At 53.2% G+C, this 15,013-nt stretch overlaps 1 long non-coding RNA gene across 9 annotated transcripts; it reads right to left on the bottom strand.

The window, feature by feature from the left end:
• Positions 1-1,993: 1,993 nt before the first annotated feature.
• Positions 1,994-8,486, bottom strand: LOC130252622 (uncharacterized). 9 transcript variants are annotated; one of them, XR_008840400.1, is made up of 5 exons: positions 6,010-6,669; positions 5,690-5,772; positions 4,775-5,040; positions 3,143-3,508; positions 1,994-2,252 (listed from the first exon to the last, which is right to left on the bottom strand). It is a non-coding gene; the product is annotated as an uncharacterized LOC130252622 (long non-coding RNA). The 9 variants fall into 9 exon arrangements; XR_008840399.1 differs by adding an exon at positions 3,930-4,036 and having other exon boundaries at positions 5,690-6,088; XR_008840395.1 differs by having other exon boundaries at positions 4,775-5,772; positions 6,010-8,486.
• Positions 8,487-15,013: the final 6,527 nt, after the last annotated feature.

The raw sequence follows: 15,013 nt of genomic DNA, 5'->3' as shown, positions 1-15,013 counted from the left end.
GCCCCCCCACCCGCCCCTCCCCCCCCCCGGCCCGTCCGGAGGAGGGTCCCGGGGCGGGGCCAAGGGGGCGGATCCCTTCCGGAGGGGCGGGGCCGGGATGGGAGGGGCCAAGGGGGGCGGAGCCCCCAACCCCTCCCACCCCGGCCCCCCCTCCGGAGGGGCCCCGCCCCCCCGCCCCGCCCCAGGGCCCCTCCTCCGGAGGGGGCCCCTCCCACCCCCCGGGACCCCTCCTAGTGAGGGGACCCCCTAAACCCCCCCGGGACCCCTCCTAGTGAGGGGACCCCCTAAACCCCCCCGGGACCCTCCTAGTGAGGGGACCCCCCTAAACCCCCCCGGGACCCCTCCTAGTGAGGGGACCCCCCAAACCCCCCCGGGACCCCTCCTAGTGAGGGGACCCCCCCTAAACCCCCCCGGGACCCCTCCTAGTGAGGGGACCCCCCTAAACCCCCCCCACCCGCCCCCCCTCCTGAGGAGCCCCCTCCCCCCAACCCCCCCAGTGTGGTGTGTCTGTGTGTCTGTGTGTGTGTGTGTGTGTCCGTGTCTGTGTGTCTGTCTGTGTGTTGGGGGGATTCCCGCGGGGGGCGCCGGCTCCGGCCCTCTGGGCTTTATTATCCGGCACCCCGAACCCGCGGGCGGGACACACAGGGGACAGGGGACACAGAGGGACAGAGGAGGGGCAGGGAGGACCAAGGACCGAGGGCAGGTGGGGGTGCTGGGGTGTGCAGGGCAGACAAGGGGAGAAGGGACGGAGAGGGGGGAGAAGGGATGAGAGGGGCAGGGAGGGCTCGGGCTGCGGAGGGAAGCGGGACGGGGAGGGAAAGGCCGGGGGGGGAGAGGGACGGGGGACACAGGAGGGGAACAGGAGAGGGGAGCGGGGTGGGGACAGGAGAGGGAGAACGGGGGGGGGGGTTCAGGCTTGGGGGAGAGGAGAGGAGAGTTTGGGGGAGAAAGAAAAGAAAAGGAACACGGGGAGGAGGGAGGAAAGGCAGAGGAGGGAACAAGGGGAGAGGCCGAAAGGGGAGGGGAAGGGTCGGTTTGAGGAGGAGAGAGAAAGGCGGGAAAGAGAGAAAAAGGAGGGAAACACGAGGAGGAGGAAGGAGGGGGAGAGGGTTTGAGAGGAGGGAAAGCAGAAATCCATCCTGTCCCTGTGCGCGGAGCTCCAACGCAGCCACCTGTCTGCAGCGAGCTCAGCCTGAGCAAATGGGGGCCGAGCCAATTACCTGGAGTTCAATCACCTCGGCCACGCCCCGCGCAGCCGCACTGAGACCCCGCGCACCTGTGCCGGGCCCGGCCCCGCCCCTGAGGCACCGCCCGGTTCCGCCCTGAAGCCCGGCCCCGGTTCCGCCGGCCCGGCCCGGTCCCGTCCTGCCCGGCCGGGGCGGGACCATCGCTGGGCCCGGCCCCTCTCCCGGGCCGAACCGGGGCTGCTCCGCCCGCGCGGAGCCCGGGGCGCAGGTTCGGGTCCTGTCGGGGCCGGCTGGGGATCCCATTCCGGCAGGCAGAGAATTCCTGCTGAGAACACTCAAAACTCACGGATACGGGATCTGAGGGAGGAGAAGAGACTCTGGGGTGAATTCAAAAAGCGTTGGGAAATAAAGCTGTGGGAGAGCCCGTTTCCTCTCCCAGACTGGCTGTGGCGTGTCCCAGCTGCAGGAAATAACGGGAGCGCTCTGGCTCGGGCAGGGGAGCTCCCAGCACTGCTCACAGGTCTGGCGGTGCCAGCATCTCTGGATGGAATTCCAGGCCCAGCACAGCCCCTCTGCCGTGCTCCTCGGGAGCTGACACCTGCCAGCATCCCTGACCAGGGCTGGGGGTCCCAGCACAGGGCCCGGCACATCCCACTGCTCCTCCCAGTGCCCTTTAGCCAGGAGCATCTCCTGGCCAGGGGCGCCCAAAGCCAGCAGAAAGAAATTAAACAAGAGCTGCCAGCTCCAAACCCCTTACCAATGATTTGCTTTAAATAAACAAGTCAAAATAATTAACACCACGTTGATACAGTATGATTCTTTTTAATTGAGTTACAGAGAAATACGGCAGGATGTAAAAACCTTTCTAAACCCAGGAACTCTTTGAAGGGCTCTACAGGGCACAGCTGCAGAGACAGTCTCGGGATTCAGGGGAAAAATCCCAAAGTTTTCAGTCTTTAGCATCTTCCACCACGAGGCCATTGAGGGCAACCACAGCTTCAGCCTCGGGGAGAGTCAGGGGATTTACAGATCCTGGCCCCACCTCAGCCTTTCAGCAGGTGGAGTCTGCAGGGAGAGGGAAGGAAAAGGATCCAGAAATCATCATCATCCACAAAGCATCAGCAGAGCTGTAAGAACTCCCCCAGGGGTTCATCTCCCTGAGACTCAGGGCTCTAAGCTGAAGCACAGGCTGCACCTGCCACGGACAGACTATGGAAAGGCCAGGATAAAAGCTACTGGCCAACTCCATAACACATTCCAAAATCAGGCTCCTGGGATGTGACCATCTCTTCTCTCACCTGCTGGTGGGAGTACAAGTAATGATCTCCCCTCCTGGAGGTTTTTGGGATCTGCAGTGAACTGCAGGGGGAACAACCAAAACCCAGGTATTTCCACAACCAGAACAGAAAGGTGGGGCACTGCTGTGTGAGTAACTGGCACCAAGCCCCTCCAGAGCAATGGAAGCAGAGGCTGAGTGACAAAGCCTTTGGGACCAGTTTGCTGGGATTTACAAGACAAGTGCTGAGCTGTACTTTGGCAATAAAGCCAGGCTGGATTCAGCACATGGGCCTGGTGCAGCAGCACCCCAGAACCTGGCCAGTGCATGTGCCTGGCACAGAGCTCCCCCCTTCCTGGGAATCTGTCTGCCACAGGGCTGTGCACTGGCCACCAAACACTCCCTGCCTGTCCTTTCACAGGGCAAGATGGTTTCTCCCTACAGCAAATGGTTTTTGAATTAAGAAGGTAACACTACACTCAAGTGGAGAAGAAAAAGGTGAGATCTGTTAAATTTTTCTAAGCCAGACAAAAAAGAAAACCAAATCAAACCAAAGCACAAACCAACAACAATAAAAACAAAAACCCAAACATACTAAGCATATTTCCAGACAGGTTAAATCAGAATGAAGTGATTTGGTGCCAGCACAGCATTAGCTATGGTACAGCAGGAGACTCACCAGGCAATATTCCCTGCAGACTCTCCATTCTCAGCAGTCCAGCTGCAGTATTCTCATTTCTCACAGACTCCCAGTTCTGTTTCCAGGACTCCCACCAGGAAAATGATGTCTGTTTCCAGATGCAAATTTCCATTTTCCATTGATCACCACCACTACTGCCCACCTCTGCTCCATCCTTTACCCCTTCTATAGCCATGGCCCCATCAGGACACAGAAGGAGCTCCCAGGCACCTCCTCAGACCCAAATCACTCCAGCTGGGTCAGGGCATTTTTTTCTTCAAGTTCTGCAGTTCATGTGCTTGCCTGGAGAAGAGCAGCCATTTCTCACGTGTGTACACTCAGTTTTCACTGGACACAGGAGCTGTGCTGGGGACAGGAACAGAGATGTTAGAAATGCACCACACAGGTGTCAGGAGGAGCAGCTGCTGAGTCCCTTTAGGGAGCAGCTCTGGACCACAGCCTGCTGCCCTGTGCATGGTGACATCTAGAGGTGCTGCCTGTCACCAGCAAATCTGGGCCTTTCCACCAAATACAAAGTGAAACCGTACATTTCATAGCTTAACAAAGACAAGACCCCCCCTAGACACCACCTCCAGCTGGACCAACACTTGGTTATTCAACCTCCCACCTCTACCACGAGCTGAAGGGCAGCACTGACATGCAGAATGAGGCCCATTGCTGCTGAGCAGCACTCAGGACTTGTTAGAGCAGCAACTGCCCCACAAATGACACTGGAGTAATGTGAGCTCCTGTGGCAGGTACAGCAATAACAAAATGTTTTAGTTACCTGAACAGAAAAGGATGTGACACCCATCACTGCAGCTAAACTGCAGCACTGCTTCAAAACAGGGCAGTGAAAGTGGAGGGCAGAAGCTTTTCTAAGAGAAACAGTGCCTATCAACGGGGCAGAATGGGGAAATTAATTCTAAGGTTTTGGAGAAAACTTAAAAACTCACAGTAATAAAGTTAAATAGTGTTGGGTAACAAAAAAAATAAACCCAAACCAAACAAAACCCAAACCCAAAGCCAAACCCAAACCACTTTTTGAGATTATTCTAGATTAATACCACAATTGCTTGCTCTTAGTGAAAAACACTAGGTGGAACATTTGTTCTGTATGAGAAACACTCACTATTAGTCAAATGCACAGCAAACCACACACAACCAAACCAGCAGCATTAACACAAAAACCCCTGCTGAATTAATTGCTCTAATATATACCAGGCCTTGCTGAAAGGAGTGCCACCATCAGCCTGGTCTGGTTTCCTCCCTTTGAAGTTGTAAAACAACTGACCTTCAACACCTCATGGAAAAGCATTTATCTATTGCTACAAAAAAAGCTTTTTCTTACATCATATTTCAGCCCTGAACTTGCAAATCCCCCACCAATGTAACAATTAACCACACAGAGCTATGGAGTCTCTCCTGTCTTTGAGCACGAGTCAAGCTAAGGCTACAGAGGCAAGAAAAAGAAAAGTGACTTCATGCTGTTCCTTTGGAAATCACAGGGCCACAGGGGGGTTTTCTATTAGCTTAGGAAAATGCACACCCAGTTCAGCAGATACTGAATAGCAGGGAAGTCAGGAGATAAACGCTTTGCTTTCAGAGACAAAAACTGAAATAAATATTTACATGAAACCAGGAGTGTGCAGACTGCCTGGTCAGAAGTCCTTCTTCAGAAACCCCCTGGGGTGTCCTCTCAAGGGACATCAGAAGAGCTCCTTGGCTGGACACAGCCTGGTCAGCGCTGCTCCACCGTGTCCTGCAGAGGATCCCAGTCTCACCGTGGCCATCGTCCTGCGGCTGAACCCGCATTCCTGCCGGAGCTGCCCGCGCAGAGCAGCCCCAGCCCCTCCGCCTGCTCAGCCTGTCTCCAGAGCTCCGAGTACCGTGTGCTCCTGCAAAACACCCGGGAAAGGCACCGGGCTACACAGGGAATGTGGAGCACAAACAGCTCGAGTGGGCTCAGACCGGACCTCACATCACCAGCTCCCTTCGTGTCATTCTGTCCCTGCTGCTCTCGCCCCGCTCCAACACTCACTGTGCACACAGGAACTCTTCCCAGCCCTGGTCACTGCCAGAGCCCACACTCGGCTCTTGCTGGGCAGCCTCAGCCTCCACAGCCCACCTCCTCACACTCTGCTCCCAGCTCTTCCTACCCGCAGTCACAAGAGTTTAGTAGAGCAAAACATCACCTGATTTATGATGTAACATTCAACACAAAGTTACAGCAAAAGCATTAAGTCCACTTGCACAAAAGGCAGAAGAAACTTGACTAAAAGTGAAGTGGAGATCGGGAGAAGTGAATCAGAACTAACTGGAAACAACATACCAAATAACCCAGACATAAACAGGAACCTGATGCTGCGCTTGACACACAGAAAATGCTAATTACCACGGAAATTGAGGGAAAAGTGACTGAAAATCTTACATGACACAGGATACAATGACATGAAGCCATCCAAGCTGTTCTGCAGAATCTATTGAAGCATATTAAGGTTTCACAGAGGTGATTTAAACCAAGAAGGATATAAGGTTACATCTCACCCTTTGCAGCCTCTCTCATGAGACAGCTCCACTTTCAAGAGCAAGGGGTTCCCCAGGAATTACAGCTTGCTTCTCCGGGGTTCCTGGAACAGAGCAGGGATGCCACAGTTTGGGCCATGCACCTCCCACTCTGAAGCCAAAAACCCAAACACGAGATCCAGAAATCCAGAGCCCGAGAGACAGCCACGAATGCTGGGATCCGGGATCCAGGGAACAAACGCCCAGACAGCGAGAGCAGAGCAGCGCTGGCCGGGGGAAGCGGCGTTACTGCGCAGTGAACGTCTGGAATACGCGGCAAAGAAAACGCCAAAGCTGCCGACCTGTGCTGGGCGCGCCGCTGACACCCGCGGGTTCGCTTCCGCTGTTCGAATCGCTCGGCTCGGCTGAACTCGGCTCGGCTCGGCTGAACTCGGCTCGGCTCGGCTGAACTCGGAGCCGCTCGCTGCGTTGGGCGGAGCCGGCGCGCTGTGTAACCTCGGATACACTCGGCTGCAGTCGGCTCTTCGGCCGAACTCGGCTGTTACAGCTAGTGTCGGGTCGCTTAGCCGGCGCCCGGCTCGGTTCGGCTGAGCTCGGCTCGGTTCGGACGAGCTCGGTGCCCCTCGCTGCGTTCGGAGGAGCTCGGTTCCGTTCAGCCGAGCTCGGTGCCGCTCGCTGCGTTCGGCTGAGCTCGGCTCGGTTCGGAGGAGCTCGGTGCCGCTCGCTGCGCTCCCCGAAGCCCCGCTCGGCTCCCTGAGGGCGGCGCGGGCCGGGCGGAGGCGCCGCTCGGGGAAAGCGGGCCCGCCTCACGTTAAACACACCGAGCTCGCTGCTTTCCTGGCACCGAGTCCCGCGGGCGGCCCGGACATCGCAGGGGCACGGACGGGAGCGCGGGGCCGGGCAGGAGCTCGCTGGGCAGGGATTGCACTCGCGCTGACCAATGGGCACGGGAGCTGCGGCTGGGCCGGGCGGAGCCCGGATCGGTTCGGGTAAACACGGACCGGCTCGGCTCGGCTCGGCTCACAGATTTCCTACTGCCTCAGCCTCTAGGAATTCTACATGACACAAAATGTAGCCTCTGAAGGTCTTGCGGGTTCTTAAAGAAATAGAATTTTTAACTCAAGTCCTGGTACAGAGCTGATACTCTTTATAATATCTTTTGGGATAAGAATATTTATATGTAGAAGCAATTCCCTCCCTTGCATCTCATTTTTCTTTACCCTCCCCACAAATTAAATTCGTATCACAAGGGGTGTGCGGTTTTGGCTTTTCCCTGTACAGTGTTTGGACAAAGGAAAGGCTCGAGGAATGGCTGCAGTACCGCGCTGTGCCCACACGGCGGCAGCACTGACAGGGCAGAGGTGCTGCGGAGCCCACAGATCGTGTCTGCACGTCTGGAAATGCCGCGGAAAATGGCGCCAGGTGCACTCCGTCGGCATCGGGGTCGCAGGCAGGCAGCCCACTAGACAGACCGGGGTCCTTGTTTTCCCGCCCTTTTTTGCCGCCATCTTGAGAAGGTCAAGCGAATCCTGGCCGAGCGGCCATCATGGGAGCGGCACGCGTTATTTCCGCCTTTCCCGACCGCCATATTTGGTGTGGCAGAAGCCACTTCCGGTACAGCCGCCATCTTTGGTGTGGCAGAAATCGCTTCCGGTTTGTCCGCCATCTTTGGTGTGGCGTTGACCACTTCCGGTGCACCCGCCATCTTTGGTGTGGCGGATGTCTCTTCCGGTGCAACCGCCATCTTTGGTGTGGCACCAAGTCACTTCCGGTCGACAGCCATCTTTGGTGTGGCAGGAGCCACTTCCGGTGGCTGGCTACCTTCTTTGTTGTAGTACGCTGCAGGCCGCCCGCCCCTCACAACGGCGGCTGCGATGCCTGAACCCGGCCCCGGCACCGGCCGACGCCGACCGATCCCGTGCTCTCTGCGCCATACTCCGCCGCCAGGACGCGGGAGGTGGGGTCAGCGGCACCGGTGTAGCGACAGAGACGCCTCCCTCTCACCCGCGGCCGCCATCTTGAGCGTGGCGAAAGTCAACCCGGCTCCGGCAGGGTGCCGGCGCGCGCCTCCCACCACCCAGCAGCGGCCTCGAGGAACGGCTGCAGTACCGCGCTGTGCCCACACGGCGGCAGCACTGACAGGGTAGAGGTGCTGCGGAGCCCACAGATCGTGTCTGCACGTCTGGAAATGCCGCGGAAAATGGCGCCAGGTGCACTCCGTCGGCATCGGGGTCGCAGGCAGGCAGCTCACTAGACAGACCGGGGTCCTTGTTTTCCCGCCCTTTTTTTTCCCGCCATCTTGGGAAGGTCGATCGAATCCTGGCCGAGTGGCCATCATGGGAGTGGCACGCGTTATTTCCGCCTTTCCCGACCGCCATATTTGGTGTGGCAGAAGCCACTTCCGGTCGTTCGCCATCTTTGGTGTGGCGGCACTACGTTAATTCGGCCGCCATCTTTGGTGTGGCAGGAGTCACTTCCGGTAATCCGCCATCTTTGGTGTGGCACCGACCACTTCCGGTGTATCCGCCATCTTTGGTGTGGCTGATGTCTCTTCCGGTGCAATCGCCATCTTTGGTGTGGCAGGAGCCACTTCCGGTGGCTGGCTACCTTCTTTGTTGTAGTACGCTGCAGGCCGCCCGCCCCTCACAACGGCGGCTGCGATGCCTGAACCCGGCCCCGGCACCGGCCGACGCCGACCGATCCCGTGCTCTCTGCGCCATACTCCGCCGCCATTCCTGGCGCCAGGACGCGGGAGGTGGGGTCAGCGGCACCGGTGTAGCGACAGAGACGCCTCCCTCTCACCCGCGGCCGCCATCTTGAGCGTGGCGGAAGTCAGCCCGGCTCCGGCAGGGTGCCGGCGCGCGCCTCCCACCACCCAGCAGCGGCCTCGAGGAACGGCTGCAGTACCGCGCTGTGCCCACAGGGCGGCAGCACTGCTGCTGAGCTCAGACTTTGGGGCGTCGCGAGTCCCATCCCTTCCAAAAATCCTCTTAATGAATGCCCCAAAAAAATCCCGACCAAAACTAAAAGAAGCGCCGTCTCTAACAAAATAAAAACAAAACCAGTCCCCTTTAAATAAAAATCTATTTATTCATATTTAATTTATATTCATATTTATATAATCTATATAAATCTATACATATTTTATCTATTCAATTAAGGTTGCATTATAACATATATACAATATTATTTTTATTATTTATTATACACATAATCCTTATATCGCTAATATTTATTTCTATTTTATGCATATCTATATATATTATATATTTGTATGTTTCTAATTGTATTTATTTAAAAGCTCCACCTCTAACCAAATACAAACAAAAACCCCCTGTATTTTAAATATTTAAATATACATTTCTATTTATATTTTTCATATTTATATCTTTAATTAATTTACCTATAAGAATATATATTATTTATATCCTATATATTTATCTATTTATTTTTATATATACTTACATTTATTTATATATGCATGTATACTTCTAATTTTATATCTCTTTATATACTTTTTGTATATTTGGATATTTATTTTGCTTATATTACTTATAAAAAAACCTGCCTTTACCAAATAAAACCAATAAAATATTTGAATGATATAAAATATTTTTATATTTCTATTCGCACATTTATAATTTATATTCATACATTGTTTGCATTATTAATATTATATATTTCATATAAATTTATTACTTGTATTTGTTTATATTTTATATTTATATAGTCTTATTTTCTATTATACTTATTTTATATTTTCATTATTTATTAAAAAACCCTTCTCTAACCAAATAAAACCAATAAAACATTTATTTAAGCTGTAGTTAGGTAGTTTTTATATTTATATTTTCCTGCCTTCTACACCCAGCCCTCCCTGTGAATGTTCTGCACCCTTGGGTCCCTCTGGGGGACGGCACCCGGCACCACCCCCCCATTCCCCACTCCCCTGCTCCTTCACCGCAGCGTGGCTCCCTCTCCTCTGGACCTTGGGGTGCCCCAAAGGACACGGGAGCCCCCGAGTCTCCACCCGCTGTCCCCCTCAGCCTTTTTTCCTCACCCCCAAAGAAGGCACACAACAACTACAACTGCCTCGGGCAGGAGCATGGCACTTTATTCGAACCCTTCCCACGGTCCATCCCCCCAAAAAGGGACTCTGCTCACGCAAGGAAGTGGGGGACAGCCCCCAGAAGGGCTGAAGTTCCTTCTCAGCCCCGCAGACACAGGCAACAAGGGGCAGAAGAGGAAGCACCAGCAGAGAGGACACAGCAAGAAAACTAAGATCAAGGCGCAGGATGAAATGGAAAAAAACAAAAAAACACCTGGGATGGTGAATGGGCCGCACACAGAGAGGGATTAAAAAAGAACAGGGACAGCAAATGGGACACACCCATGGGAACCACCGGCACGGGGAGCTCCACAGAGCCACACAGAATAAAACAGGAACACGAGCGAGGCACGGAGAAGGACGCAGAATGAAACACGGTGCCAAATACGCAGCAAGGACTGAGGGATGCAAAGAGGGAAACAAGAACCCGCAGAGGAATCGACCGCGGCACGTGCCGGGGCGGGCAAACGCGGCCAAGGAGCAGCACAGGGACGGAGACAGAGAGGCACGGCCAGCAGGACAGAGGCTCACCAAGAGAGGGGACGGTCAGGGAGGAGCACTGGGCAGCTGGTGCAGGACTGAGGGACAAGGAGAGGAAGAAAGGAGAAATAAAGATGCAGGCAGCAAGTGAGACAGAGAGAGAGGCAAAAAGTAGGACAGAACAGGGAGAGGGATTGAGTAAGAGATATTTCATAAATATTCATTTCAAAAAAGAAAAAGAAGAATAAGAGAGAGTGAAGTAGTGAAAGGGAATGGGATGGGGAGCACACAGGACAAGAAAGGAACACAAAAGACACAGCGGACAGAGAGGCGAGGCGAGGCGAGGCGAGGCGAGGCGAGGCGAGGCGAGGCGAGGCGAGGCGAGGCGAGGCGAGGAGAGGAGAGGAGAGGAGAGGAGAGGAGAGGAGAGGAGAGGAGAGGAGAGGAGAGGAGAGGAGAGGAGAGGAGAGGAGAGGAGAGGAGAGGAGAGGAGAGGAGAGGAGAGGAGAGGAGAGGAGAGGAGAGGAGAGGAGAGGAGAGGAGAGGAGAGGAGAGGAGAGGAGAGGAGAGGAGAGGGAAAGTTGAATATAAGGCTGGAAGAGTAACAGCAACAAACCCCAGGACTAATTATTACAGAGTGTGGCTGGTGAACGTGTCAGAAAAGCACCAGCTCTGACAGAACAGGGCACGGTCACGGCTCGGCCTGGGACTCATCAATTCACATCTGTCTCTTGGCAGATAAAACATGATAAAACATGAGGTGAAAGCTGAATGGTTGATGTGCTCCAGCTTTGGAAATGCTCAGCCCTCATCCCAGCCCATGCTGCCGGTGAACACACTTATCTCTGAACCTCTTCTCAGCTTGGTTTTACACATCCAAATTCCTTCTTCAAGTTTCTTCAAGCTTCATCTTTTTCCTGGCATTGGGAGAAGTGAGAAGTGTTTAGCACAGCACAGTGAATGGAATGGTCTCATTTTCAGAAGACACAATTGAACAAGAACACACAGCAACACTGCTTTGAGACAATTCAGGCACACGTTTCCCTTTTTGCAACCTGAGCATTCTTCTGTGTCACGCCTGAAATTCTGAGTTCCTTAGTACTCTGGCCCAGTCCTTCCCTCTCCTCTCAACACTGCCTTAATGAAAATTCCTGAAACACTTCCTAAGCTCACTTTGACAACTTTGTGCCTACACAAAAAATGGTTGCCTAAATCTTACACAGCCTGCAGTGATAGTTTGTCCATCAGTAGCTAGATATCTGTTTGAACTGATAAGGAACTCTAAGAACACCCTACTAGCCCAAGCTGTGAAAACTTCCCATCTTTTATGTATATTTAAGTCTATAAAGCTCTCCACAATCTCTAGACTTTTTCAAAGCAAATACATTATGTATCATAATGAAGCACACCACCTTTTCCATTAATGCTGCTAAACACAACAGAACGCAGTTTGCTTGATTGCTCTTTGGTTAATACACAAGGGACATCCTTAAACATCTCTTCATGCCAACCACGGCCCAGCAAGTTTCTATGGGAGAGGGAATTATTTGTGCAGTTCAGAAGCTGCACATCCTTAAAGCATACCCTTAGGAACATGAAGGTTCCCGTATGCATTTTGTAATTTAAGCATATTTCAAGACAGGTTAAATCAGAATGACGTGACTTGGTGCCAGCACAGGTGGGTCAGGAAATATAAATAAACTCGTCCCTTTTGGAGTAACAAATTGTCTTTGTCCCCATTCTCCCTTCTGTCTCTTGTTTCCTAAGGCAAAACACACAGGTGGGCTCAGGGGGAAAATGGAAGAAAAAAAAAAAAAAACCCAATAAAAAAACCCGTGAGCAAAGTCCAAAACCAAAGAAAAATTGGTTTTCCATCGGTTTCCATCGGGACTGTTCCCACTGAGCCTCGGCCACGGCCACAGGAGCAGCTTCTCTCTGCGGCCCACGGGGGTGGGCACAGGGACACCCGCCCCGCTGCTTCCCGGCAAATGGAGCTCAGCCCATCCCACCCGTTTCCATCGCAGCTGGGAACGCGGCGCGAGCTTTACTCAGTGAAACGTGCTCCCGGAGAGGCTCGAATCCCGGGACAAACCTGCCCCACGCAGCAGCCGGGTCCCACGTATCAGAGCTAAAAGCGCGCACATCCCTTCCCCTGGATCCCGCCTGGCCCGGGGACGTCCGCGCAGCCCTCTCTGCCCTCCGGCCTCACCTGAGCCGCCGTTCGCTCCTTCCGGGCGCTTGTGCCCGAGCCGAGGGAATTTGTACCCGTGCCAGGCTCAGGACAGCTCGCTCCCGGCGGCCGCAGCTCGGGCGGACACGGGCGTGGGCAGGGCCGCAACCGCGGCCGCCGGGGCCGCTCCCGGCCCGGCCCCGCCCCTGCGACACCGCCCGCGGCTCCCGCCCTGCCGCCTGTTCCTGTCCTGCGGCTGCGCGCTCTCTCCAGAGCCTGCGGGCTCGCTCCGTCCTCACCGCGCTGCTCCGGGAGCTGATGGTCCGGGGCATCCGAACAGCGCCGAGCTCCTCCGAGTCGAACAGCGCCGAGCTCCTCCGAACCGAGCCGAGCTCATCCGAACCGAACCGAGCTCGGCCGAGTCGAACGGCACCGAGCTCATCCGAACCGAGCTGAGCCCGCATCGCGCGGGAACGGACGGGAGCTGCGGCTGGGCCGGGCGGAGCCCGGATCGGTTCGGTTAAACACGGACCGGCTCGGCTCGGCTCGGCTCACAGATTTCCTACTGCCTCAGCCTCTAGGAATTCTACATGACACAAAATGTAGCCTCTGAAGGACTTGCGGGTTCTTAAAGAAATAGAATTTTTAACTCAAGTCCTGGTACAGAGCCGATGGATAACACACTCTTTATAATATCCTTTAGGATAAGAATATTTATATGTAGAAGCAATTCCCTCCCTTGCATCTCATTTTTCTTTACCACCCCCCCACAAAATTCAATTCGGATCACAAGGTGTGCGGTTTTGGCTTTTCCCTGTACGGTATTTGGACAAAGGAGAAAAACGATATGTCTGATACAGCAGCAGAAAATTTCAGGCTCCTCGTGAGTCAATTTTTTTGTTTAAATGTTTAAAAGTTTTTAAATTTTTTTTTTTATTTACTCCCGGGGAGCCTGAAAGTTTCTACTGCTGCTTTTTTAAAGCCAGAAAGGAAAAGAAAGTTAGAAAGAAACAGAGAATGAGAGAGAGAAAGAAAGAGTTAGAGGGAGCAAGAAATAGGGTGAGAGGGAAGTAGAGTTAGAGGGAAACAGAGGGTGAGAGAAAGAGAAGGAAAGAAGTAACAGAGGGAGAGAAAGAAATAGTTAAAGAGGCAGAGAGAAAGCAATAGAGGGAAATAGAGAGTTAGAGAGAAACGGAAATAGAAACAGAATGAGAAAGAGAGAGGGAGACAAACAATATAAACGGAGAGGGAAGTAGAGAGTTAGAAACAGGGTAAGAGAGAGAAAGCAAAAGACTTAGGGGTTAAAGGAAAATAGTAAAATACAATTAAAGAAACAGAGAAAAAGAAATAGACTTTCAGGGAAAGAGTGGTAGAGGGAAAAAAGGATATAGTGATAGACTTAGAGAACCAGAGAGACACAGAGAGTTAGAAATAGAAAAGCGAAGTCAGAACTAGACTGAAAGGTAAAGTGAGAAGCAAAGCTAGAATGACAGTGAAGAAAATGAATAAATCACACCAAATAAAGACAGAAGCCGGGGGGAGTGGGTTGGGAGGGAGAAGGAGTGGGGTATCTTTATTAGATTCAACTTTATTGAATTAATTTTTTATTTACACTTCATCAAAACACGGCCAAACAATATATACAAAGGCAAGTACAGATACAAATTGAATTACAAATACAATCCATATACACGCTGTTAAATGCAAACTCACATATAGAGCAATACATGGAAATGCAGCAGCAAATGCACAATACCATTGACTGCAAGCCAAATACATATTAACACGATATATCCATCCTCCTATCTCAGACCTGTTGACCGCAGTTTGTTTTATTTATACAGGAAATCCAAAAGACAATCGGCACACAGAAAACAAAACTCTCGTCCGCCACGCAACTCTTTCACCTTGCCCACGACTCACCGTCGCTCTCGCCTCGACCTCTTCCTTACCCCACGGCTCTCGGTGATCCTCGGGAACGTGGGTCCCGGGAGCCTCGAAAAATCCTCCTGCCTGACGAACCCGGTCCCTGGACGGTCTGCGCCCTAACCCTGGCGATGAACGGGACCGAGGGAAAAAAAACCCAGCCGGGGGGAAAAACAAACCCATACGGGAAATGGGGAGCAGCTGGGAAGGGTGTCCCAGCTCCTGCCCCGGTCACCGGAGGGAGCGCGGTTTGTCCGTGTCTCCCCCGCTCCCCGCTGTGGGATGTCTGCACCCGGGGCCCAGTGCAGCCCAGGGAGGGAAAGCAGCACTGCTGCCGCACCTCCCCCGTGACTGAGCAGAGCTTTGAGACGGCCAAAGCTGTCAGGCAGCAGCAAAAGTCTCACTGTGTGTGCTAGGAATCTCCCAGAGCTAAATGCACATTGAACCAGCCTACTTGTCGTGTTTCTTCTAGTGAAGCATTAGCATTAGTGTCACAGCTTGTTAATGCGATACAGAAATTATCCAGCGCATATATGAATTCCAAGCTCAGTTTGGGTGTGTTGCTATACTGAATAACGTGGGAGGGAACGGTGGCTGCCAGTTCTATGGCGCTGTTAAACACAATCACTGCGGGGTCTGGGCTGGCCTGCCTTCCTAGGAG

This window comes from Oenanthe melanoleuca, chromosome 4, assembly GCF_029582105.1.
Source record: "Oenanthe melanoleuca isolate GR-GAL-2019-014 chromosome 4, OMel1.0, whole genome shotgun sequence".
NCBI classification, from domain to species: domain Eukaryota; kingdom Metazoa; phylum Chordata; class Aves; order Passeriformes; family Muscicapidae; genus Oenanthe; species Oenanthe melanoleuca.
The sequence above is the reverse complement of the archived record's forward strand: the minus strand, read 5'-3'. Positions and strand labels throughout refer to the sequence as shown.